General features: G+C 33.2%; 1 long non-coding RNA gene across 1 annotated transcript in view; it reads left to right on the forward strand.

Annotated features, from left to right (window-relative positions):
• The window catches only part of LOC140436190 (uncharacterized), a 29,156-nt gene extending 1,398 nt beyond the window's left edge, over positions 1 to 27,758 (forward strand). The window contains exons 2-3 of the long non-coding RNA XR_011950263.1: positions 14,859 to 15,106; positions 27,519 to 27,758. This is a non-coding gene — a long non-coding RNA (uncharacterized lncRNA). The remainder of the gene's footprint in view (positions 1 to 14,858; positions 15,107 to 27,518) is intronic.
• Positions 27,759 to 27,967: the final 209 nt, after the last annotated feature.

Below are 27,967 nucleotides of genomic sequence, written 5' to 3' on the forward strand. Positions count from 1 at the left end.
TAAATATGAGCACGTGTTGATATTCGCCGTCTCATTCGTCAAGAGGCTATTAAATATAATTTATTACCTTAAGCCAGCCAGATTCTCATGTTACAGATCCCAACTTGCGATCATTTTAAATTCAAATTGTATCGTGTTGATTTTTAAGTTAATATATTGTGTTATATTTATGTTATTAATTATTGTTAAGTTATTTACTGTTCGTGTTATTTTTTAGAGTTTAGTTTAATTGTGATATAATGATTAAATTTCAAGAAATTCTTACACTATCAGTTTCAAAAGTAAATATTTTTAAAAATCTTTTTACACGTTTGGCTTACACGTGGTTCTATTGACGATTGGGAATTTGTAAAAGGAATAGGGTTTAGCAGATTTATCCCAAATAATACCTGAACTCGTTTGCATCACTGCAACCATTACACCTCTTTTTTAATGTTACATATTATATTTGGTTTGCTATGAACGTCTAATGGCAGCTTGAGTACTAAATGTGCTGTTCACCCACCATCTAACAATTTTCTGAGTAAACAACTGTAAGTTGCCTACATTTGGCGGAACTCAACAACTTTAAATGATCATAAATTACAGTTAAAATATATTAAAATTACGATAAAAATATATATATGGAAAATTTTATGCATTTAGTATACTCAATTAGATTTTAACATTTTTTAACATTCTCAGTAGATTTTAAAATTTAAGTTTTTTTAGAATTCTAATACATTTATAATTGTTAAAATGTACTGAAGTAATTCACAAACTTATATATATATATATATATATATATATATATATATATATATATATATATATAAATATATATATATTTTTTAACTTTATTGCAGAGAAAATGCTGAAAAATTGTTTTTTATTGTAAATAAACAATGTTGAACATTTTAAAATTACTTTTAATTCTAATCATACTTACATAATTCTCTCAAAAATAAAAATATTTTACTCTTGAGTAAAAATCACATTTTTCTAAAACACTTCATATACTAATAAAAGTTGATATCTGATGGTATATGGTAAAGATCAGTATATTATAACTGTTTGTATGGGAAAATAAAACTGATTTTCCTAACAATTTCATCATATTTTCTCCAGTTTATGCGAAACGAAAAAAGTATTCGCTCCGTGCGTAACCATGGTAGGGGTACCTTGAAATGATGCCAGCGTGCGTAGCGGCGAAATATGACAAAATTGGACCTATCTTTTTACGCATACATTTTATAAAAAATGGGTGCAAATACATGTTGCGTATTGAATTGTGCTAATAATAGCAAAAATAGTGAGTGTAGTTTTTATAGGTTTCCAAAGATTATACCGTATTCATTTTACAAATTCCCAATTGTCAATAGAAGCACTTGCAAGCCAAACAGGGTCGTACTGATGTGTACCATATGATTTTTAAAAATATTTACTTTTGAAACTGTTAGTGTAAGAATTTCTTGAAATTTAATCATTATATCACAATTAAACTAATATCTAAAAAATAACACGACCAGTAAATAACTTAACAATAACTAAAACATAAATATAACACAATATATTAACTTAAAAATCAACACGATACAATTTGAATTTAAAATGCTGGCAAGTTTGGATCTGTAACATGAGAATCTGTCTGGCTTAAGGTAATAAATTATATTTAACAGCCTCTTGAATGAGATGGCGAATATCAACACGTGCTCATGTTTACAGTTGGGAATTTGGTAAACGAATGTACTTTACATATAAATTAGAGAAAAGAAAAAGATGGATTCGTGCTATTATATAATATGAAAAAGTAAATATCACATAATTTCATTTTTATGCAATGGAAATAGGAAATATTTAAATAATTTACCTTAAATGATATTTCATAAGGCTTCAAGCTTACTGCAGCCTGCCTGATGACTTTAGCTTTTATATCATATTACTATTTACTACACTATTTATTACACTATTATTGTTTTTAAATTACATGCTCTTCCACATGACAAACTTAATTTGCCAGTACTTACTAGATTTCTCCCTTTCTTTTCCGTTTGGGGTTGAAAAGATAAATTATGATGAATTTTTAGAAACCCAGTTTTCAATACTACATTTATTTTGTACAGAAACTGAAAAAATATAGTTAAAAAACTAATTATTAATAATTGTCAATTTCGTATGTATTTAACATAATGTTTAACCTCAAATTGGGAGGTCCAAAACTTTCAGATGAAGGCGGTAGGTATCGCGTCAGTCACTCACGGAGCGAATATAGTTATGAGGTTAGTTGTTAAACGTCAGTTTATTTTTAAATGAACTACCACTGTAGTAAAGGTAGAGTATTATAAAACATTTTGTATAAGGGTGTAATGTAATTGTTGTTATGGGAAAATAAAACAGTTGTTTCAACAATTCTTCTTATAATTTCATCATATTTTCTCACCTATTAGACCTTCCTAGGACTTCAAATAATTATTTCAAAACTAAAATAAGCCAAATCGATTCAGTCGTTCTCGATTTATTATAAAAAAAGTTATAAAAACATAAAATAACGTTTGATAAACGTCATTTTGTGATATTTTAGATGTAGTTATAAAATATCGTAAAATAACTTTTAACAAACGGATCATCATCATCATCATCATCATCATTATACTGGCTTTACAACTCTGCGTGGTTCCTAGCCTCCTCAAAAATTTCTCTCCAGTCATCCCTATCCATCGTCTTTTTCCGCCAGGTACGTATTCCCATATTTCTCATGTCTTCATCGATGTTATCGAGGAACCTTGTTCTGGATCTTCCTCTTGTTCTCTGATTAATGGGTCTATCAATGAGAGTTTTTCTAGCTGGGTTATTTTATTCCATTCGCATTACATGCCCTATCCACCTCAGACGTCCTATCTTAATATGTTTTATGTACTCAGGTTCTTAGTATATTCTATAAAGTTCGAAGTTGTACTTATCGTCTTCTCCACACTCCATTGTCATTCACTGCTCCATAGACTCGCCTTAGTACATTTCTTTCGAAACATCCTAACATGTTTTCATTATTTTTTGTCAAAGTCCAGGTCTCTGAACCATATGTTAGGACTGGGCGCATTATTGTTTTGTAGTTTTATTTTTGTATATCTCGATATAATTGTGGATTTAAGGAGGAAATTGAGCCCAAAATAGCATCTGTTGGCCGTGCACATTCTGCGGTTTATCTCTGCGGTAGTATTATTTTCTTAACAATCGGATCAAATTAACTAAAACTGTAGAGGTGAAGTGGTATAAAACATCTTAAATTAACGATTAAAAAAAATTAGGGTTACTCATCGAGATAAAAAATAAATCTCCTAAGCTGGACCAACAAATACACTTTCACAAAATTTTATTGCAATGGGTTCAGTGGTTTTTGAATATTAGATTGTACTACCACCTTGTATTCTTTTAGAATGAACTGATGAAGCTTGTAAATTAAATAAGCGAAACGTCTTCAAATATAGGAATGGAACTGTGATTTCCTTTTATTATTTCTTCTTTGACCAATATCCTCGTGACCAAAAGATTTATATATATGTATATATATATATATATATATATATATATATATATATATATATATATATATATATAATATATCCAATTGAACAAACTTATCAAGTAGATTGATTAGGGAGGATATTACTTGTTTGTTATCATGGAAGATATTTGTATACTCAATTCGCTTAGATCGGGCATATTTTGACAGATTCATTGTCGGAAACCTACAACACAACAATTCCTACTTCTCAGTATTAATAGCTCAAGTATCCTACCATTGCAGACTTCTTTCTTTAAAAAAAAAGAAGAATTATTGTAAATAGTGGAAGTGTATACTAAACCCATCAAATTTTGGGTAGTATACATTTACAAAATATATTTTAGTTGTTATAATTTAACATACCTATTTATTATATGGTGCAGATAAATAAATATTGATTGTCAGTAATTCTCAAAGTTCTATTTTACTTACTATTTAGTTTGTTTACTATTAACATTGGCTATAAGTACGTGTGCTTGGTTGTATACTAATTTCCAGCCACTTTTAGCCTGTCAAAAAGTAACTAACTTCGCAAAAAAATAATTACTAAATTCACTAGACAGTTCGGACTGGGAATAGCGAACCGAGTATAGCATGTTTTCCATACACTCTGCAAATAATTTTCATCTGAAATGAATTTTTCGTTTTTACTTTGAGATCATCACAAACAGTTTGTGCTTTAATATTTCGGTTATTTGTTTGAGATTTGTATAAAAACTAAAATTATCATGCAACTTACGAAAATATTCGTCACGTTCATGCCTAGTTCTCTTTATTGTCACGTATTTTTCATTTCGTTAATCTCGTAAATAGTGTATTTTAATAGGTAGGGGAGAGTTACCAAGACGGGACGGTTCCCAAGTAGGGACACTAACAATTCTAGAAAATCTGTAACAAGTGGCAACACCTGCACTGGAAGAATGAAAGCTCGCTATTCAGTCGTATTGTCACGTAAACGACACGAGGCTAGCATACCGGTAGCGTTCGTCAGAACAAGTTGTTAATGTTTACATATTTTTTTAAATTTATTTACGTACAACATTATAGTGAATATAGCGTTAATGGTAAGTATCTGTGAAACTTAACGTTATTAGTCAATAACAGAGTTCATAGTCATTGCATTTCACTGTAAAGTATTTGCCACTAAAGCTTTTGTTTAATATCGGTTAAGATTTTTACAAACTGGGTGCAAATCTCTTAAGATGGGACAAAGTTAAACTTCCTAAGTCGGGACGTCCCATCTTAGGAACTAAAATATGGCTACAGATATTCTTCTTATACCTGCCTACTTTTAACTAATTAAATCATTAATTACTCATAAATTCTTACATATAACGGTAATTCATTCTAAAAACATTTATAAGTAGGAGTTCAGTAGTTCAGTAATTAGATTATACCCAAGGAGGTCATAATATTCTAACCTTGATTATAGCTAAGTAAAGATAATGTGTCATTAAAAAATGTTTTATTCAGTGAACTCTATATGTCGTAAGTGGCACTGATATATTTTTCTTTTACAGATGCCAAATAGAAATCCAAATTCCTATTACAAATGAAAAACTGATCGTGGAAACTGGTCCGTTCAAAATATGATTCTAGCTGTACAAAAAGTTCGGAATAACGAACTATCGCTTCGAGAAGCTGCTGACAGATATAATATTCCTAAAAGTACTCTTCAAAGACGAGTTACAAACAAAAATAAAATCGTGACCGAAAATGACAAATATCATGGTCGGTTTAGGCAAATATTCTCAGTTGAACAGGAACACGAAATTTTAGATCATATTCTTGAAATGGAAAAGCGATTTTTTGGAATCACTTATAAAGAACTTCGTTGTCTGGCATTTGACTTTGCCCAAGCCAATAATATTTCTAACAATTTTAATAAAGATACTCGAATGGCCTCTAAAAAGTGGGTTTATGGGTTTTTGAGTCGACGTAGAAATATTTCTCTGAGAAAACCAGAAGCAACCTCATACGCTAGAGCTACAGGATTCAACAAGAATGCAGTCCAAAGTTTTTTCAACAACCTGGAAAGTATTTATAATGAACATCACCTCACTCCAGATAGAATCTGGAATATTGATGAGACCGGAGTGACCACCGTCCAAAAATTATCTAAAGTTCTTGCTCAGAGGGGTAAAAAGCAAGTGGGAGGTTTAACAAGTGCCGAAAGAGGAGTTAATGTCACTATAGTAGCTGCTATGAGTGCAAGTGGCAATTTTCTTGCGCCTGCTTTTATATTTCCCAGAAAGAAAATAAAACCAGAGCTGATAGACAATGCACCTAACGGTAGTCCGGCATTTCCACAGGACAAAGGATGGATGGATCGTGATGTTTTTTTAAAATTCATAAAATATTTTGCACAACAAACCAGACCTTCGAAGGAGTGCAAAATTCTTATTATTTTGGACGGCCATTGTTCACATACAAAAAGTTTAGACGTTATAAACTTCTGTCGCGAGAATGGTATTATTTTATTATGCCTGCCACCACACTGTACGCATAAAATGCAACCCCTAGATGTTTCGTATTTTAAATCATTTATGAGTTATTATGATTTGTACCTTACTAGGCTAAAAAATCATTGTGGTCGTACATTTGGAATATATCAAATCTCAGGGGCTGTTGCAGAAGCATTCTCAAAGGCATCTTCTGTACAGATAGCGACAAATGGATTCCGATTAACCGGAATTTGGCCTTTTAACGAAGACGTATTTCAAGACTGCGAATTCGCTCCCTCTAAAATGACGGAACAATCAGTGGACAATGAAACTACATCACAGGTCAATAAATTACCCGTAATGATGGCTTATACCGAAGGCGTAAATCAAGTTGAAATGTATGATAATCCGATTCCTTCAACCTCAAAACAGTCTATTTTAAGGTCACCTAAAGATGGCGATTCCGAAGATAACAGACCGATACAGAGAAGCCAAATCATTCCTATCCAATTTCCGACATCCAAGGTAAAAGTGACTGATATTAGTCCGCTACCAAAGGCACAGAAAAAGAAAGGTAGGACTTCTTCTAGACATTCTCTGAAATCCACGATACTCACAGAATCACCGTATAAAAATGAATTAGAGACGTTGCAATCCACAATCCCTACTAACAAGGTTAAATCTGTGAAACGAACTGTAGTTATGAACCACAGAGCTCGAAATGCAAATATTAGCAATATCACAGTCGTCACTTCAACTAAAGATGATTCAAACTGCACTGTATGTGGAAAGAAGTACGCAGACAGTAGTGAAGACTGGTACAACTGCAAAATATGTTCAAATTGGGTTCATGAGTCTTGTGGAGTAATGGATGATCTCTATTTTATTTGTGGAAGTTGTATAGAGTAATGTCCCTTTTTGAGAAACCCAACGGACCATCTTAGGATTTCGGTTTCTCATGATGGGACATTCACACTTTTTTTTTAATAACAAAAAACGAAGCATATTTTTTATTTTTTATTTAGTTTACATCTAAAATGTGTTAATAATTAGAATAAAGTTTCATTTTATTACCTCAACTTTTTTTTAATATCTATAGATTTTCAAGTATTTGTTATAAAAAAAAAACTGTCCCAACTTGGGTGACTCTCTCCTACTTTATCTTACTGATATATTCACTGCCATCTTATTTATATGATATATAATATTTAATAAAATAATATATAATAATATATAATAATATATAATAATATGTAATAATATATAATATATTATTTTAGTATCGATTTGACGGTAATATCTACAGAACAAATATTGTACATATTATCTATCATGTACAAACCATACTCCCTTAAATATTTTACTATTAATTCGACATTTGAAATTCAAAGCAGGCATCACTTTGCACTTAAATCCCAAACTCGATGTTTCAAGTGGTGAATTAATGGTCCATTGAGCAAGCTTTAATTTAATTGCCAAGAATCTATTGATTATCTCAATTGAATAATATAACACCCACCGACTGACAGATAATATATTATGTCGTTAGTGTTAGTAAAAATGATTTGCATAGGTGTAATTTAATCGTTTTAGGAACAAAATTGTTGAAATAATGGTTTGTTTTCAAATCTAAAATTAAAAACTTAGTTAATATAGTGGATGTAACAGAGGGATGTGAAAACTAACAAGAGACATATCGAAACTAATATTTTTTTATAGCATATAATCAGACTAGATATATCAATCCATTAAATATTAAAGTATGTAAATCCTTGTTTATTTGTGACTCTTTAAGCCATCTGAAGTTTTTCAAGTCATCAATCTCTTCTTAAAATGAACTTATTTTAATTTAAGCATATACACTCTGGGCCAAAATTAACCGGCCACCTTAAAATTGGGTAATTTTTGATTTCTTATATCTCCTAAACACGTTGTCCGATTTAAGTGATTTTTTTATTATGTTATCGCCTTATTCCTTGACAATATCTTTATAATAATATTGTTGCTAAACAGGTAAATTTTCATTGTATACCGGGTGTAAGAATCAAACTGTGTTTTTTTCTTAAAGTTTGCGTCACCCTGTGAAATAATCTAGCATTTGTAGAATACTGAAATTAAATCGTAACTATAGCTTCATGCTTTCTCAATATTTTATTTTTTGATTGATTCGCTTATGTTGGATAATACAAAAGTTAGATGCTTTAACAACTAGACATGTTTTTTGTCAATTTTTATCTCTGCGGAAGAGAAAGAATAATCTTTTTGAAAAAAAAAGTCATTTGTTACAGTAAAAATCCAATGAATAAAATCTTCAAAGAAAATTCAAATTAAAAATATTTTGGAAATCAAAGTCTAATTAAAAAAAAATTGGGTATCAATATGGGCGTTGCCGCCTCTAGCCCTTAGGACTTTTTGGAGCCGGTTTGGAAATCCATTCATGATATCCTGGACATCATATTGGTGGATATTGTGCCACTCCTCTACCGCAGCTATCTTCAGCTCTTCAAAGGATGCAGGGGCTGGTACTCTTGCTCTTACCCGTCTTTTGAGGTTGTCCCAGATATGCTCAATTGGGTTAAGATCGGAACTGTGTGCTGGCCATGGTAGAACTTGAATCCCGACCTCATTAAGGTACTCACGGGTAGATCTTACTGTAGGGCAACGTGCATTGTCATGCCTTAGTCTGAAGTTATCACCAATGAATGGTGCAAAAAGCATGACATGGTCTTGGAGAACTTATTTCACCTATACTTGGTCATTCACACTGCCTCTACCGAACACAACAAGATCAGTACGCGCTTCGTAAGAAATACCTCCCCAAATCATTATTGACCCTCCTCGGTAAGTCACTGTTTCGGTTATAGCGCATGCAGCAAACCTTTCATTTTGACGCCTATAGACACGTTAGCGTCCATCTGGACCTTTTAGGGCTATTCTGCTCTCATCTGAGAACAGTATATTCTTCCATTCCACCATAGTCCAGTTAGCATATTCTCGCGCAAAATGAAGTCTAGCCCTACGGTGTTGTGGGGACAGTTGTGATGCTCGAGTTGGACGAAAAGCTCTCAAGTTTATTTCTGACACTCCTCTTATAATCGTTTGTCTAGTCACACTTACGTTTCTCACCTCAAGAATAGACCTACGAGCTTCCCGAGCGGTGCAAAAGCGATTTCTCAATACTTTAGTGACAATGAAGCGGTCATCTCGAACTGAAGTGCATCGTTTTCGGCCTTGACCTGGCCTGAGGTTGTACGATTTTGTCTCCCGAAATTGTCTGATAGCATCTTGTACCGTAGTTCTCGGTACATCGAGTATACCAGCGATATGACGTTGACTGTAACCAGCACCAACTAAAGCCACTGCCCTAGCAGCATGAGTTGGAACGAGTGGCATTTTTAAAATCACAAACAATAAATAAGCACTAAAATTTCAACTTAAACAATATTCGCTCACAATGATATAAAATTACAATTTTAATTGTTAATTTTAATTACAAATTTAATTTTAATTACAAATTTAATTTTAATTACAAATTTAATTTTAATTACAAATTGTTCAAGAATTGTTATTAACACGGAAACAGATCTGCAACAATGTCGTAAAATGACTATATGTCAAAAATCCTGCGATGACACAAATTTAGGAAACAAACTGTCACAGGTAATGTAAAGAAAACAATAATAAAGGTGGTGGGGTTAATTTTGCTGGTGAGTTAAATCGTCTGTATTGATGAAAAACATGGCTATTTGTTAAACTACCTAACTTTTGTATTATCAAACATAAGCAAATGAATCAAAAAACAAAATGTTGAGAAAACATAAGGCTATAGTTAGGTTTTAATTTCAATATTTTATAAATGCTAGAATATTCCACAGGATGCAAACTTTATGAAAAAAACACAGTTTAATTCGTACACCCGGTACACAATGAAAATTTACCTGTTTAGCAACCATATAAATAAAACGATATTGTCAAGGAATAAGGCGATAACATATTAAAAAAATCACTTAAATCGGACAACAGGTTTAAGAGATATTAGACATCAAAAATTACCCATTTTTAAGGTGACCGGTTAATTTTGGCACAGAGTGTAGTTCAGCAAATTACTAATTAAAGTATATTGATAATTTTAGTTCTGCTCCCAAAGAGCTAATTCTTAAGCTCCTTTCTTTTAAGTACCATCTCGATTGAAGTTGATGATCAATAGGGTAAATTTATGCCCTGTCAGGTACACCTGTCAGTTATACCTGTCAGTTACACCTGACTGGTACACCTGAACAGGTAGACGTGTCCGTTGTATCTGCTCACACGGGAACACACACACTCTTCTGGTATACCTTTCTGGTATACCTGATGGATGTCTACAGCATTAAAAATACAAATATAAATATTTCAAGTAGGTACATGTATGATTCAAGCTCACGGATAGATTCTTCAGATGATGATCTGCTCTTTGTCTCCTTATTTTTTGTAATTTTTGCCAAACGTTAAAACAGATGAAAGAAACGTAAACAATGGTGTAAAGAATGGTTGCAGAGAGAAAATAAATTTACCCTGTTTCAATATGCATCGCCTCGGTACCGGCAGAGCTTCGTACACACGCATCCCCACCATAAGTTTCTCTCCCATCGATGTGCGCTAGAGGAGATGGAAGGCCTTCGACCGTATAAAAGAGCAGCCGCCGCGAGAGAAATTGATCTAGTGGCAGTTCCGTACTCGGTCTTGGAGTATTGACCGGAGACAGACCTATCCTCTCCTGTGACTAAGTACTGATTGGTCACCGACTGTTCCTCGGCAGGCCGTGTTAATTGGCCCATTTCATCTCTATTCCTTCAACCCGTTTCTTCCTATCTGTATGTATTAACGCACCGTTAATGCCGTTTAGATTTTATGTAATTAATTGTAGTTTATTTTTTGCAGATATTAAACAGTGGGTTATATCGCCGTCGTTTCCAGAACTAACGTTTTATTTTTTATTGCATATATTACCTATGATCTAATTTTATTTTGTTATTTATTTATTTCAAATGTTTTTATTTAATTTAAACCCTGTGTTTTACTGAGTCTGCTGTCTGAAAGGGCTACACGTCATAACCCATATCAATTTTCTTAATGAATTAAGGAATGAACCATCTCACTATAACAATTTTCTCCGCATGAATAAATCAGTGTACGAGTTACTATTACTTGTATCTCGCTTAATTAAGAAGAAATATACAAAAATGAAAGCAGCTATATTCCCACGCGAAAGACTAACAACTAGTTTTAAATTCTTAGCAACTGGACAAACGTATGAGTGTCTCAAATATTCGACTAGGATTTAACCACAATCCCTTGGAAAAATTATTTCTGATACATGTGTGGCCTTATCTAAAGTTCTGTAGAAATACATTAAGGTAGGTCCTCTAAAAACTTACTGCTCTTTCTGTATTGTGCTTAGAAGTTGGCCTTTGTTCTTATTGTATGAATAATACGTAATATTGTGTACTTGGTGCGGAAACTGGTGTGTAGTGTTGTAGATTTGGTGTGGGACCTGGTGAGCAATGTTGTTACCTTTGTATGAGAACTTGTGTGTGATGTTGTGGAGTTGGTGTTGTATTGTAGAATCAGTTTTTCGATGCCGGTGTTCTAGACTTCCATGGCCAAACCTCTGAGTCAGTTTGTCGAAGAATTCAGCTTTGTATTACCATAACTGCTACTTGTGAACAAGAATCGGATACACTGTATCCGATTCTTGTTCACAAACAACTGCAAAAAACTACAAATATTGCCTTTTTTACAGTAAATTTTTAATAATTAAAAAAAGACGCCGAAATCTCTGCAGAAAACGTATAGGTTGTCCTTATATCATCATCATTCAATCTTCGCTTATCCACTGCTGGACATAGATCTCCCTCATAATTTTCCATCTATTTCGATCTTGTGCCTCTTGCATCTAATTCTTATGACAACGTTTTAGATCGTCAGTCCAACGTGTTGGTGGACGACCTCTGCTTCGGTAGGCATCATCTCTTGGTCTCCATTCCAGTATCCGCTTTGTCCATCTATTATCTGTCACTCGAGCCACGTGACCTGCCCAGTTCCATTTTAGTGTTGCTACTCTCTCTACTGCATCAGCCACTCCTGTTCTTTGTCGTAGCTGGCGATTTGGGATCTTGTCTTGTAGTGAAACGCCCAACATAGCACGCTCCATCGCCCTTTGACACACACGGATCTTTTGAACTGTTCTCCTTGTCATGGTCAACGTTTCCGCACCGTAAGTTAACACTGGCAAAACACACTGATCAAACGTTTTTCTTTTAAGGCATATTGGTATATCAGACGATTTGAAAATATGGTTCAGCTTGCCGAAGGCTGCCCAAGTCAGTCTTATACGACGGAGAAGCTCAACGGTTTGGTTATCTTTTCCTATGCGAATCTCATGACCTAGGTATTTATAGGCCATTACCTGGTCTATAGATCTTGTTCCTACACATATATCTTCGCTGACTACAAGATTTGTCATCATCTGGGTTTTAGATATATTTATTTTCAATCCCCCTTCTAGCGAAGAAAGGTAGAGCTGGTTTAAAAGTTCTTTGGCCCCATATATCCTATCAGCTATTAGTACAATATCATCTGCAAACTTTAGATGGCTAAGCTTTTCTCCGTTTATGTTTATGCCCTTGTCGGTCAGTTTTGCCCTTTTACATATATATTCCAAAAGCGTAGTGAACAGTTTCGGCGATATGGTGTCCCCCTGGCGTACTCCACGTTGTATCGGGAATTTCTGGGTTTGACGATCACCCACTCTAACACTGGCTGTTGCGTTTTGGTATATGTGTTTAATTATATTTATATACCGATAGTCAATTCGGCATTCTGTCAAGGCTTCCAACATTTTTTGTTGATTTACGGTGTCGAATGCCTAAAGGCATTCGAAAAGCTAGTGGTTTATTATATTCAGTGCATTTTTCTATAAGATTTTTTATTCCCAGTAGGTGATCGTTTGTTCCATAGCCTTTTCTAAAACCCGCCTGTTCTATGGGCTGATAAAATTCCAATTTATTTTCTAGTCGTTTCGTAATTATTTTTGTAAATAGTTTATAAATATGTGAAAGTAGACTTATGGGCCTGTAATTCCTGAGGTCGGTAGCATCCCCTTTTTTATGAAGTATGATAATTTCTGCGTTATACCACTGGGTTGGTGTTATTGCTTCCTGCAAACATCTAGTGAATAGTTTGGCAAGGACCTGCCATAATCTTTTTCCAGCCACTTTAAGGCATCTGCCACTATTTCATCGCCTCCGGGGGACTTATTGTGTTTCATTTCTTGCACTGACCTTCGAACTTCATTGAGTGTTACGTCCGGTAAAATTTCAGATCCCTGATTGATTATCTTTGGTAATGATCCACTCCGGTTACATTGCTGTTCTTTGTACAGTTGTCTATAAAAACTCTCTATCGTGTTCATAATTTGAACTCTATCCTCAATGATTTGCCCCTGTTCATTTCTTAATTTGTGGACGTTTTTTCTTCCAATGGAAATGCTCTGTCTGAGTACTTTCAAGCTTTTGTTTTCTTCTATTACTCTAGTTATTTCCATCGTATTGTATCGTCTCAGATCTTTTCTAATTTCCTTTTTAATTTTCTTATTCAAAATTCTTAGTTCATTTTGGTTATGATCCTGATTTTCCCTAAGTTTTCTTCTTTCCTTTAGAAGATGTTTTGTGTTGTGGCTTAATTTTTTGTTATTATTTTCAGGACGAGGACAGTATTTCTTTTCAGCTTCTTTCAATATTTGAGTAATATTATTGTTCATTTCATTGATGCTGATATTCTCTAAGTCGTGTGTATCCAAACTAGTCTTAATATTTTCTTCGTAAAGTGTTATATCTTCTGGGAACAGCCACTTTCCACTTTTCTTTTTGAGGATCATTTTTGTTCTTTCAACTTCAGTGTTAAAAGTGGTTTTTGCTCTAATTAGTCTATGGTCGCTCCCTGTTGAAAATTTATTCAATACTGTTACATCCTGAACAATATCTTTCAGGCCTATAATATATATCTATATAGGCCTATAATAACTAAAACATTTTTCATATATCTGGATTTGTCAGAGTCCCGAATAGAGACTTTTTTGTCTATTTCCTTGTATTATTAATCTGTAACATCAGTTAACATCGCGTTATAGTCATCACCTGCAAGAACTCTGGATGTCATCTGGATGTTGTGTATTACATATCAGGTGGTTTAGAAATTTTCAGATAAGTTAGATTTACATATTGAATTGAATATATCATGTTAATGTTGAGAATTGATATAAAAGCTTTTCCTTTTTTTGGTATTTTTAATATACTTTTTAGTTCACTCATTATACTGGTTGTTTCTGTTTGAATCATAGTAGACAACCAACCTGTACAACCTGGCATAAGCTTCACCAAAATCACTATTAACAATAAAGTAAAAGAACAACAAATTATAAAAATTTAATATACATTCCTAAGCTAACCGTTTTTAATTTATTGATTATAAAACTACGTTTTATCTAAATTATTTAAAACAACATCAGAATTTAAAAACTAAAGTTTTGTTTTCTGTTTAAAATACTCTGAGCTCAGAATTGTGCACCATTGCGTATATTTTATAATAAAAAATTAATAACGTAATTACAATGATGTAAGAACGAAGGCATGGCTTAATGTACAGATGAAACAGATAATCACAAATTAATATTTATAATATATTTTTGAATACTGACTATCCTCATTTCTAAAAAATTCTTCTAAAAATGACTTTTAATTACTTACAGAATAAATTAATTTCACCCCACGCGAGCGGAAAACATTCAACATTAATTACAAGTTTTCGAACAAATATTAAAACTAAACTTTTAGGGCTTCGTCTCGATTTGCTTGTATAAATTAACTGGTCTTGTAAGGTATCATCCCAGTTGTTTCCAATGGCCATGCGGCGCGTTAATTTGGTAGCGTTGTTGCTAATATCAGGGTTGACTGTCATTATTGCACAACAGAAGGAAATTGTTATGGACGAAGATATACCAATTTTGAAAGCCGATAAGCACATTGCATATATTAACAATGTTCCCATGGAAGAACTTATACCTTGTCACATGGAAATTCAAGTAAGTGTTTTATGTATTAAAAATAAATTGTTATGTTTACGGAGTCCCGGTGCCCGTCTACAAAACTAATTTAGTCATCCTTCTGTTTTTTTTTTAATTTAATTATATTTATTTATTTATTTCATCTTTTGGCATCACAAAAAATTAGTTACGATGTAAATAGTTTAAAAAAATATTTTCCTTGTTTTAATTTTTACAAAATTATCAATAGATTATTAATATTTAATTTATTACATACCATCATTTTATGTTGAAATTAATGCTTTAGTATTAAGAGTCTCGTATGTAAGTCTCGTATGTGTGATATTGCTCTTAAATATTTTTATTAACTTTAGTTTTGAAAATGAGCATTCGTCATTATAGACCAGGGAACTGAACTAACAATTTTTCCATGACACTCGTTGATACAGGTATCTAAAAACCGCTTTTAGCAAAAAACGCATAAGGTTAAACGCCATTTTTTACTTATAAATAATATGTAAACAATTTAAGATTTGATTTTAAATACTACTTAAAGGCGAAGATCGGTAAATTATATGAATAAGTGAAAATATTTTACTGAAACAGCATAGAAATTATTGCAAAAATAGCTCCAAAAGTCAATTTTTTTTGAAAATAATTAATACCTTTTCTAAAGATACACAAACAACTTGGGTTTTGCGTGAGAGGGGCAATATCACAAATATTTAGGTTTAAAAATTTCAAGGAGTTTGATTTAATAGATATTCCAAAATTGAAATTATTTTTCCCAAATACCTTTTATCTATAACGTTACAATGCACAAAACTATTGGGTCTAGATAATTTCTGAAAGCCCCAAATTCAAGCTAAAAGGGTTACTTTATAAATTAAATTTTTGAACGATTAAAAAGTTTATGTTAAATATTGTAAAATAGGTACTGTGATTTTTAATTTATAAATAATTGAAACAACACGCATTAACATGCAGGAACTTAATTTTTTATACGCCATATTACCATGTTTACATGAGTTAGCTTTTTTTTTCAAAAATTCACCGGGACTTTATTTATAAGCAATGCAAAAAGAACCATTTGAAAGATTAAGAGTTCGAGTTCAGACAAAAAACTTAAAATGATTCTTTTAAAAATGAGCCGTCCATGATGAAACGATTTTACTATTTCAAAAACGGAAATCATGAATTCAAATTTATAAAAGTCGCAATGTTTTTAGTTATAATCAATGAAAATTGATGTTTTTTTTTTAATTTGGGGTATAAATATCATAAACATACATTTAGTTAATTGGTGAATTGTTTCTTTAACCGAGTGATTTGTTCCATCATCATCATTGGTGCTACAGCCCTATAAAAGAGCCTCGACCTTCCCAAGTCTATTACGCCAGTCAGTTCTATCCATTGCCAACTGTTGACAGTTTGCTGCGCCCATTTGTCTACAATCCTCATCTACACCATCCCTCCATCTGAGTTTTGGTCTACCCCTATTTCTACTTCCCACAGGTTGTGACATAAGGATTCTTCTAGGAGGGTTGTTCTGCTGTGATCTTGCCAGATGTCATGCCCATCTTAGTCTTCCTATTTTTATAAAGGATACTACGTCTTTACCATCAAATATATGTTTATATCTGTGATATATCTCGTAGTTGTACCTCCTTCTCCAAACGCCATTTTCACAGATGCCACCAAATATTCTTCTCAGGATCCTTCGTTCAAATATAAGCAGGAGATTTTCATCTGCCTTGGAAATGGTCCATGTCTCCGACCCATATGTCAACACTGGTTGTATAAGTGTTTTGTATATGGTTATTTTTGTTTTTTGTTCTGGCTAATTGGCTTAGTTCCAGTGCCATAAAACAAAACACACACACACACATTTTTGTTTTTTGGCTTAAGTTTCTGCTTCTCATAATGTCTACTCAGTCCAAAATAGCATTTGTTTGCTAGAATTATTCTTCGCTTGATTTCTTCCGTCATGACGTTCTCCTTGGTGATCAGGGAGCCTAAGTATGTAAATTTGTCCACCACTTCAAAGGTAGAATTATCAACCGTGAATTGGTGGCCGATGTTTCTGGCTCTATTGTTGGGTGTTGATGCCATTATCTTAGTTTTATTTTCATTTACTTGCAGGCCCATATTTTTTGAGGCGTTTGACCAGGTGGTATACATTTCTTCTAGCTTGCGTGTTGTGCGGGCAACTAGATCAACATCATCTGCATATGCCAAAATTTGGGATGATTTATTAAAAATGTTTCCTCTGCTGTCTATTTGGGCATCCCTGACCGCCTTTTCCAAAGCTATGTTAAAAAGGAGACACGCCAGCGCATCTTCCTGTCGCAGTCCAACATGCGTTTCAAATGCCTGTGATTGTTCGCCCTGTATTTCGACTTTGCAAACAACTTTACGCATTGTAGCCTTATCCAATCTTATCAGTTTATCGGGGATGTGGAATTCATCCATGGCTTCATACAATTTATTTCTTAGGACACTATCATAGGCCGATTTAAAATCTACGAAAAGATGGTATGTGTCGATATTGAATTCAATGGTTTTTTCCTGTATTTGCCTTAGCACAAAGATCTGGTCTGTTGTTGATCGGCCAGGCCTAAAACCACTTTGATATTCGCCAAGAAGCTCCTCTGAATATTTACTCAGGCGACCATATAAAATACTCGAAAATATTTTGTATGCTATATTAAGGAGGGTTATTCCCCTATAGTTTCTACATTCTAATTCATCGCCCTTTTTGTGTAGCGGGTAAACGATCCCAATACACCACTCTTCTGGGATTTGTTCCTCATTCCAGGCTCTCAGTATGATTTTATATATATGATTAGTCAGAGTAGCAGCTCCACATTTAATAAGTTCCGCGGGTATACCATCACTTCCTGGAGATTTATTATTTTTTAGGTGTTTTATTGCATTGAGTGATTTGTTTAAACAATTTAAAATAAATATTTACTTTGCAAAATTTTACTTTTCTCTTATGATTATTAGTAGAAAAGATTATGAAATAATAAACAATTTAAATATAATAATAATATCTTTGAACAATAACTTTTACGAAAAATTATTTTTTTTTTGAAAATCTAATTACGTGTTAATTTTTCTTGAATTATGCTTATTATTTTTGTGGCATCCCCCGTATATCCAAAAAATTTAAAAATTCTTTTGGATAATTACCAGCTTCGTCTTTATTATCAATACTGTCGATTGATTTAAAAGATACCAGATCTCCTGAATCTGGAAGTTAATTTCGTTAACATTAACATTTTTCGCCGTCAAAATTGGGCGCTCACTGAGCCAATTATGATACAAGTAATTATTCAGTATAGCCGAAAAGACATTTACAATTAATTCATGTTTGATCTTAAAGAAATTGCAGAAATTATCTAGAAGTTTGTTGCATTGTGTATGTGCATGCAGTTTTATTTTACGGTTTCGATATTTAGCAAATGTTTGGAAAATATTTGCGCCGATAGATCATTTTACACTTGTACTTTTATGTTAATGGTCAGTCGAACTGTTTTGTATTTGGCCATAAAAACGATTTTGTTAAACATGCATTAATCTCATCCGCATATATGTAAAGAGAGAAATAACTGGTAAGTCTGTCTGCCTGTAAACTAACAATTATTCACTACTAACACATGCAAATTAAAACTGCGTGAAATAATAAATTAAATGTTTAATGTTTATATTTGAAGTTGAGATGTTAATATTAAATAATATTAAATTTTATTTGTTACTTTAAGGAAATATTAAATGAAATAAAATCTCGGCTCTTCGCGTTTCTTAGAACTACTGTAAGTTGCCTACATTTAGCGCACATCAACGACTGTAAATTATTATAAATTTTTTTATAAAATATATTTTTTTAGAGATAATAGAGCTTACTTTTTTCATACAAACGATAAAAAATAATATGGAAAATTTTATGGCTTAAGTATGTACGAGCGGACCAACTCGACATCGAGTTTTGATGTAAGTTTTGCTGATATTTAAGAGGGGCGGAGTCTAACGATCCATCGTTTCCGTCGCCTGGTGTAAATGTTCCAAAAATCTTAAAAATAAACTGTATCGACGCCAATTTTTTTAAATTGAAAATCGATACAGTAGTTTTTTAGGAATTTCAGGAAGATTTACATTAGGAAACGGAAACAATATGATTGTTAGACTCCGCACCTCTTAAATAAAAAACGCAAGTAAAACCGGGAGTAACTTTTTTTGCATATTTTAGATTGTAAAATGCCACGTTTAAGAAAAAGAAGTCGGTTTGAGAACTCTAACTAACCAACTAACTAAATTTATATTTAAATAATATAACGAAGCATCAACAGCTCCAGGTGCAGCTTTGGGCGTAATTGATCGTCTTTTCAAAGATCTTTATAAAGGGTAACCCGAAGAAAATCATGCATTCGCCGGAAAGATTTTACTAATGTCAGAGATTTCCCTCAGACACTGGCCGTCATACCTAAAGCTGGACGTGCAAGAACTGTTAAAGGTTCGATAAAAAGAAGTCCTCTCTGGCGTAGAGTAGAAATGTTTACGCTTTCAAAAAACATGAGAGTGAACGAAGGTGAAGATCTCTTCGCTTCCTACCTCCTTTCCGGTGGCAATGGAATTTATGGAGAAAATATCAAACTCCCTTCCACCATCAAAGGCGAAGGAGACGTTGTAGAATTTGTTTATGGAAATATTCAAAATTCAATTGCAGAAGGACTGCTAACACAGCTTGCAATTCTCGCTCCAACTAATGAGGACTGTGCACAGCTTAATCAGCAAGTTCTTAATCTTCTGGACGGCGAAGAACGCGTGTACTTGAGCATTGATAAAGTCGTCAGTGATGACATCAATGAACATCTCCTACTTCCTACCGAATTTTTGAATAAAGTAGAAGGTTTAGGCTTGCCATGACACCGTCTTCCTCTCAAAGTAAATGCTGTCATTTTACTTATGAGAAATATGAACACAGCAAAAGGTCTCATAAATGGCACTCGACTCAAAATCAAATCACTTCACCCCAATTGTTTGGAATGTGAAGTTTTTACAGGACAGTCAGCTGGACAAGTGATTCTGTTACCTTGCATCAAACTTTCCCCGGCTGAAGGAACGTTCAGTTTTTCAATGACGCGGCTCCAGTTTCCTGTTCAGTTGGCCTTTGCAATGTCCATCAACCGTGCTCAAGGACAAAGTCTCAAGAAAGTTGGGATCTATCTTCCGAATCCGGTCTTCTCTCATGGACAACTGTACGTTGCAATGTCTCGATCTCGATCATTTGATGGCGTCAAAGTTTACATCACCCCGAATTCCAAGCAAAAATTCGACGAAGATGGATCCATCTGGACTAAGAACGTCGTATTTGATGAAATATTTCGTGATATTTAGTGATTTTCTTATTCTTATGTGATTGTATTGAACTAACTTTGATTGACTTTTTATTTTTGAACTTAAATGAATTAATAAATATTTTGTACTTGAAATTCGAAGTTGGTTTTTTTGTTTGCAATTTGGTTAGTTTAGTTTAGGTTAGGTTAGGTTAGGTTAGGCTGGGATATCTTACCGGAAGTAAATACTTCCGGTTTCATAATTCTTAATTCAATCAGTAAGTATAAGAAAAAAGTAGACGCGGGTATATTTTAAAAATACATTGAAAATTAGGACTTTAAATTTTGAAGAATGAAACCTGTAAAATTCCTATACTTTACTATAGGAAAAATTCATTTTATGGCCGCCATTTTTAAACCGGTTCGAATTTTTTAAATTTTAAACCTTAGGGGGAATCTACTCAACAATCTGTTTAATTATTCGAAAAAATTATTCTCCTATCTATCACCGTTTAGGAGGAGTATTGCTCACAAGAAAAGGGCTTAGCCTTTTAGTATAAAAGATAGATTTTAACATTTTTTAGCATTCTCAGTAGATTTTAAAATTTAAGTTTATTTAGAATTGTTTCATTAAATTTAAAATTATTAAAATATATTGAATTAAGGCACACACCTAAGTTTTTAACTTTATAGCAGAAAAAATGTTGAAAAATATTTTTTTATTGTAAATAAACAATGTTGAACATTTTAAAATTATTGTCAAAACTAAAAATATTTTACTCTCTAGTAAAAATCACATTTTTTAAAACATTTCATATACAACTAATAAAAGTTGATATCTGATGGTATATTACTATTTAAATGGGAATAAGCCACAATTAAAGGTTAAAGTACGTTACTTGACATTTCAATTTCCACTTCGGAAATCGTTCTCAAAATACAAACATTCACATTAGTGCTTAGCCGTTTTGATTAATTATTTCTTCGTTGTACTTTTGTTTTATACCTGGTATGACATCGTTTCCGATCCGTGCATTAAGATCCCCGAATACGATAATTTTGTGTTTAGCATTGATGTTATCTACCGTGTTTTGTAGTTGCTGATAGAAATTTTCAGTTTCTGCTATGGGCTTAGATATGTCTGGGGCATATATGCTTATCAGGTGTGTTGTGCTATTACGCATTTTTATAGAGATTCCTAATAACCTATCGTTGATGTATTCGATATCTTCGATGCTTTGTGTGTATTTATAGTGCAGCAAAATTTCGACTCCTGAATGTGCTCTTTCTTGTTTAGCTTTTCTGCTGTATATGAGTGCAAACTCTCCGTATTTTAATGTTCCTTGGCCTTTTTTCTTTGTTTCGGAGATTAGGCAGATGTCAATATTGTGTTTCTTCATTTCTATTATGATCTCCTGGTCTCTTCCGTTCCATGACGTTATGTTCCAGCAAGCGATTCGTGTGATAAGGTGTTTAGGTTTTCGTTTACCAATTCGTTTTTCCGTTGTTATAGAGCTTGTGGTCATCTGATAGTTCCGTCCAGTATCCAAGGCTGTATCTTCAGTTCTGTGAGCCACTATGGATTCTTTGTCGTGTAAAAATGCCAACATTTCGAATAGAACAATTAACTTCCTATGTGCTGATGCGTCTGAGTTATTGCGTTTGAGTTATTTTAAATGTTGAAAGCTTAAAATCACAGTACTTTTGTAAACAATATTTAACAAAAATATTTTATTTGTTAAACAATTTATTTTGATAAAATAAGCCTTTCTTTTCAATTTGGCGCTTCCAGAATTCATGTAGATTTAATAGTAGAAGATTCCTCTGCAAGATCACTACGTTTATAATGTAGTTAATTAAATTTAAATTTTAACATACATTTAAAATTAGGAAACCATAATGATAATAAGTTGCCAGTCAAAAACTGGAGGCAAATATTTTTAATATTCAATTAATATAGTATGTAATTAATTTTTGAACAAACATTTTATTTCGTTTATTTATTTTTTAAATAAAATACACCGTTCAGGACGTATATGCATAAATTAAAACTAATATATTGTTTTCATATGATAAAATAAAGATGCCTGAAAAAAATGGTCGCAAATTTGGGTTGCCAGCTGTTAAAAACGTAAGGTAGTTAAGATAAAGTATAAACGAGTTATCGCGCAACGACACTGGTTTGACAAATAATAATACACTGGAGTGCAAAATTAACTGGACACCCAAATTTTTCCTAAAAACTAGCGTTTAAAAAAGTTCAAACCGTTTCCAATTGAGTATTTAATAATAAACAATATTTCCAAGTAAAATTAATTACAAATCCAGAATTTAACAAAAAACAAATTCAATTTTTAAAATTTTAAATTTTCTTAATGAAAAACGATATTAAGTAAGGTGTACTACCTCCACGAGCCTAATTACGACTCTCATTGGATCAGAAATACTTCGGATTTAGGTAGCAAATTCTTCCTGAGGAATTTACTCCCATTTGTCGCGAACTCCTTGCTACAAGTCATTAATGATTTGATCCTTAACATGGTTACGTCGAATACGTCATTCCAGAATATCCCATGTACGCTCTGTTGATACTGGAGAACAGTTCGGTTTAACAATAAACATAAAGAAAACAAAAACCATGGTTATCAGTAAGAGGGACAAAGTCATTACAAGGATCCAGATAAAAAATGAAGATATTGAGCAAGTGGACAAAATGAAATACTTAGCAGTGTGGATTACGGAAGATCTGAATCCGAAATAATTCGCTCAAGAATAGAGCAATCAGGAGCAGCTTTTTTGAAAATGAGGAAATTTCTGAGTAACCAAAGACTCAATCTGCAAATCCGATATCGGATGGTAAAATGTTATATCCGCTCTATTATTCTTTATGGTGTCGAAGCCTGGACTGTTAATGATGGCTTAATGAGAAAACTGGAAGCTTTTGAGATGTGGCTTTTTAGGAGAATTTTGAAGACAGCATGGACCAATCATATTACGAACGAAATGGTGTTGCATAGAATGGGAAGAGACAGAGAACTTTTGATCACAATTAAAAGGCAAAAAACAGCATATTTAGGACACATACTTAGAAATGATATGTACGAGTTGTTGAAGCTGATTATGAAGAGTAGAATCGAAGGAAAAAGGGACAAAAAAATCGAAGACAAAATATACCGGCTGAAAAACATTCGCGACTGGACCGGGTTAAACACACAGACGCTTTTAAGAAAAGCAGAAGATAGAGACGAATTTGCAATGGTTATAGCCAACCTTCACTGGTTGAGGCGGCCCTAAAAGTAGACGAAGTTGCTTTATTGGATTAAAGTCTATACTCCTTGGAGTCATGGTAATAAAGAACTCCCAATTTCATTTAAGTAATCCCCTGTTATTCTTCGAATGTGCGGACAAGCCTTATCTTGTATCAGACAAAAGTTTCCTCCAACAATGGGGCAAATGACACTACATGATCTTCCAAACAATGTTCAGTATACCTTACAGCACTTAAATTGCCCCGTCGCATTGTACCAAGGTCTGTATGAGTCTCTAGGGAAATGTCTGCCCACACCATTATACCACCTCCACCAAATTGAACACTGAGAGTAAAACAACAGTGATGATAATATTCACTAGCTTTTCCCTAAATCTTATTCCACCAATCGGATGAGTACCTTGTAAATCTTGATTCTTCCATGAAGAGCATCGCCCCCATTCTTCAACATTCCAATTAAGATGTGTGTGAAGCGAAGTGTACACGTGACCTCTGATAATCTGCTGTTATCACAGGTCCCTTAAAGATATTCTGGACTTTAATCTATATTAATATAAACATTTTCTAACGATATAAATGGAAATTGTGTTCTATGGACATTATTTAATTGTTGAACAAGTACTGGTGCAATCGTGTAACGCTTGCAATCTGATAAAGCGATCTTCAGCTTGACTTGTAGTACTTCGTCTACCTTGACATAGCATCCTGGTGTATTGTCCTGTTTACCGAAATCTTTGTATTACATCAAACCTGTACTTCGAGAAATTTACAAACATTTAAATTCAAATTTAAATTCGAGAAATTCCTAAATCATTTGCGATGTAACGAATGCTCCGCCCACCATCCTGTAAACCAACAGTTTGTACTACTTCTTCTAGTATCATCATTTTTTATTGCAATTTTTAAAACGAAGGAAACAAAAAAACACTAAAGATAAACTTGTAAACACCTAAAACTATCAAATTAAACTTAAAATAATGCTGTATAATTTAAGACACCATTTCACAATAATAATAAAAAGTTTGTGTAGAACTTTTGTTGTTCGCAAAAATCATTTAAACAGTTTCAAACAAGAAAAAAACCTCATTGCTAATAAGGCATAAAATAAAATTCATAAAAATTAAAATAAGTGTTTATCTAAAACCAAAAACATATACAAAACTCTGAGAATACGGTTAATTTTGCACTCACTAATATAAAAACTCACACAATTGGCACTTCACATCGGTAGCGTTGCGCCCTTGCTGTCTTTTACTTTATCTTTGATACTTCGCGTTTTTAACAGCTGGCAACATTAATTTGCAACCACTTTTTCTCAGGTAAGTATATATTATCGTATTAAAAAAATTACTTTTAATTTGATATAAAAAACGTGGACATAGGTCATGAGCAACGTATTTTATTTAAAAAATAAATTAACGAAATACAATTTTTGCTCAAGTTAAAATATTTGCGGCTACTTTTTGGCTGGCAACCTATTATCAATGTATTCTCCTAATTTTAAATGTATGTAAAATGTGGGCGTAAGATGTGGGTTTGATGAACTACGTTATGAACGTATTGATCCTGCCGTGCGATCTTAGACTATTATGGTTTATTTCCAAAAAGTACAAAATATTTAATGTTAAACATCCAATAACAAAACAGATACACAAAGAAATTCCCCAGAAAATTAAGAAAGCAAAAGAACGTTGGATGGTGGAAAGGTGCAACGAAATAGAACAATTATAGGAAAAAGGAGATAGTTTTGGACTACATAAGAAGATCAAAGAAATATCGAATATACACAAAAGCCACCACAGAACAAGAATAAGCAACGACAGAAACGAATACATAGAGTCAGAAGAGGAGATAGGAATGGCGTGGAAAGAATACGCAGAAAGACTTTTTAATGACGAAAGACCAACACAACCAACGCGCAAACTTCCTTCCGAAAACTTATCAGGGCCATCAATAATGCGAAGTGAAATAGAATATGCAGTTAGAACCACAAAGATGCATAAAGCAACAGATCCAGATGAAATTAATATAGAAGCAATAAAACTACTAGACGAGGAGAAGATCGAAATCTTAGTAAGGCTGTTCAATAGAATTTATGATACTGATTACATTCCGCGAGAATGGCTGCAGTCATCCTTTGTGATGATCTCAAAAACAGCTAATGCCACAAAATGCAATGAACACCGCTTAATCAGTTTAATGAGTCACTTGCTGAAACTCTTTCTTAGGATATTACACTCAAGAATGTACAAGATACTAGAAGAACTTAGCTGGTCAACACAATTCGGTTTTAAGGGAGGACTAGGAACAAGAGAGGCAATTTTATGTTTGAACACCTTAATACAAAACTGTTTAGATCAACGAAAAGATATCTACCTCACCTTCATCGACTACGAGAAGTCATTTGACAATGTTAAATATGATATCACGATGGAACTACTACATAGGGCCAACATTGACCAGAAGGAGATCAGAATTATTCAGAATCTATACTGGAACCAAATGGCAAAGGTGAGGATTGATCAAGACCAATATACAGATGAATTTGAAATCCGGAAAGGTGTCCGCCAAGGCTGCATACTCTCTCCGATGCTTTTTAATTTATACGTTGAAAATATATTTGCGGAAGCATTAGAAGACACGGAATTAGGCATTAAGGTGAACGGCATACCAATTAGCAACCTACGCTATGCGGACGACACAGTGATTATAACTGATAATTTGGAAGATCAGCAGTTATTACTTGATATTGTGAATAGCATAGGTAAAAAATATGGCCTCAAAATCAACATTTTGAAAACGAAATATATGGTCATTAGCAGAAACCCTCCAGAAAACCGGATAATATGCATAGGTGACGATCGCATAAAACGCGTGAAAACTTTTAAATATCTTGGCACCACAATCAATGACCAATCGGATCCACAACAAGAGATAAAAACCCGAATACAAATGGCAAGCTCTTGTGAAATTCAGACCGCTCCTATGTAATCAAAACCTAAATTTCGAAATACGCTACAGAATGGTCAAGTGCTACATATGGTCCATCTTGCTTTATGGCATGGAAACGTGGACTTTGAAAAAAACATCTATCAACAAACTTGAAGCATTTGAAATGTGGTCATTGAGAAGAATGATGCGCATACCTTGGGTGGATAGAGTTCGAAACGATGACGTCCTTAAGAGAGCCGGCGTGGAAAGAGAACTCTTTGAATTAATTAAAAAACGCAAGATTGGTTACCTTGGGCACATATTGAGAGGAGCAAAATATGAAATACCACAGTTAATCCTACAAGGGAAGATCGAAGGTAGGAGAGGAGCCGGCCGCAAACAATTATCCTGGTTAAGGAATATTAAAGAATGGACAGGAATACACAATATAGGCGAGCTGTGTCACGCCGCCAAGAACAGAATTCTAGTAATGAGATAGTCGCCTACGCACTTCGGTGTATGGCATGTTAAGAAGAAGAACAAAACAGTTTTTTATTCGATTCCTTCTTTTTTATGATTTTTTGAACATCGTTTATGCATATTTATTTATTTTGATGTTATTTGAAAAAAACAAATATGTATATTTAAAACCGCATGATCTCACTACGACTTAATCAATTTTTATAATTATCTACAAACAAATAATTAACTTCAATAAAACTGTATATCAATACAAAACGATTTCTAAAAGTGTTTCTAATAATTTTATTCAGTACAAAGTTCGAACTGATACTTTAACGAACGCAAACGTTTCCAATTTCCGCATGTATTTGTCCAAGTCATTTCCGTAATGTCTTTAATAAGAAATTATTACCACAAAATATAATTCTTATCTATTAATCATTTTTTTTAGGACACGAAAGAAGTTGTTGGAACCTGCGTCCGATTGGGAAGAGCGACTCGCGGGTGTGCTGCTGGAAATTATCTGCAGCCTCTCCATCCCCAATGCCTGTAACTACACAACAACTGATAAAAAAAATTGATGCTGCTTATTTTTAAAAAAGAAACACATGGGCACAAATACAAACATTGTTTATTTTCTTTTGCAGTCCTTTTTTTGCTACCAATAAAATAAAATTACTTAAATTGTGTAATTATTTTAAACATATGACAATAAATGAAGATATGGACATCAAATGTGTAGTGTGGAGCGATTCTCTATTAATATATTTGACTTTACAAAGTATATTCTGTGTGCTCCTCTAGGTGTTCATTCACAGAGTCTCAGTATTATGAATATAATATCCATGAATTTATTTTTGTTATAATTTTTAAAACTTGAGGTTTTAAATTATCTTAATT

Source organism: Diabrotica undecimpunctata, chromosome 3 (assembly GCF_040954645.1).
Source record: "Diabrotica undecimpunctata isolate CICGRU chromosome 3, icDiaUnde3, whole genome shotgun sequence".
Lineage (NCBI taxonomy): Eukaryota > Metazoa > Arthropoda > Insecta > Coleoptera > Chrysomelidae > Diabrotica > Diabrotica undecimpunctata.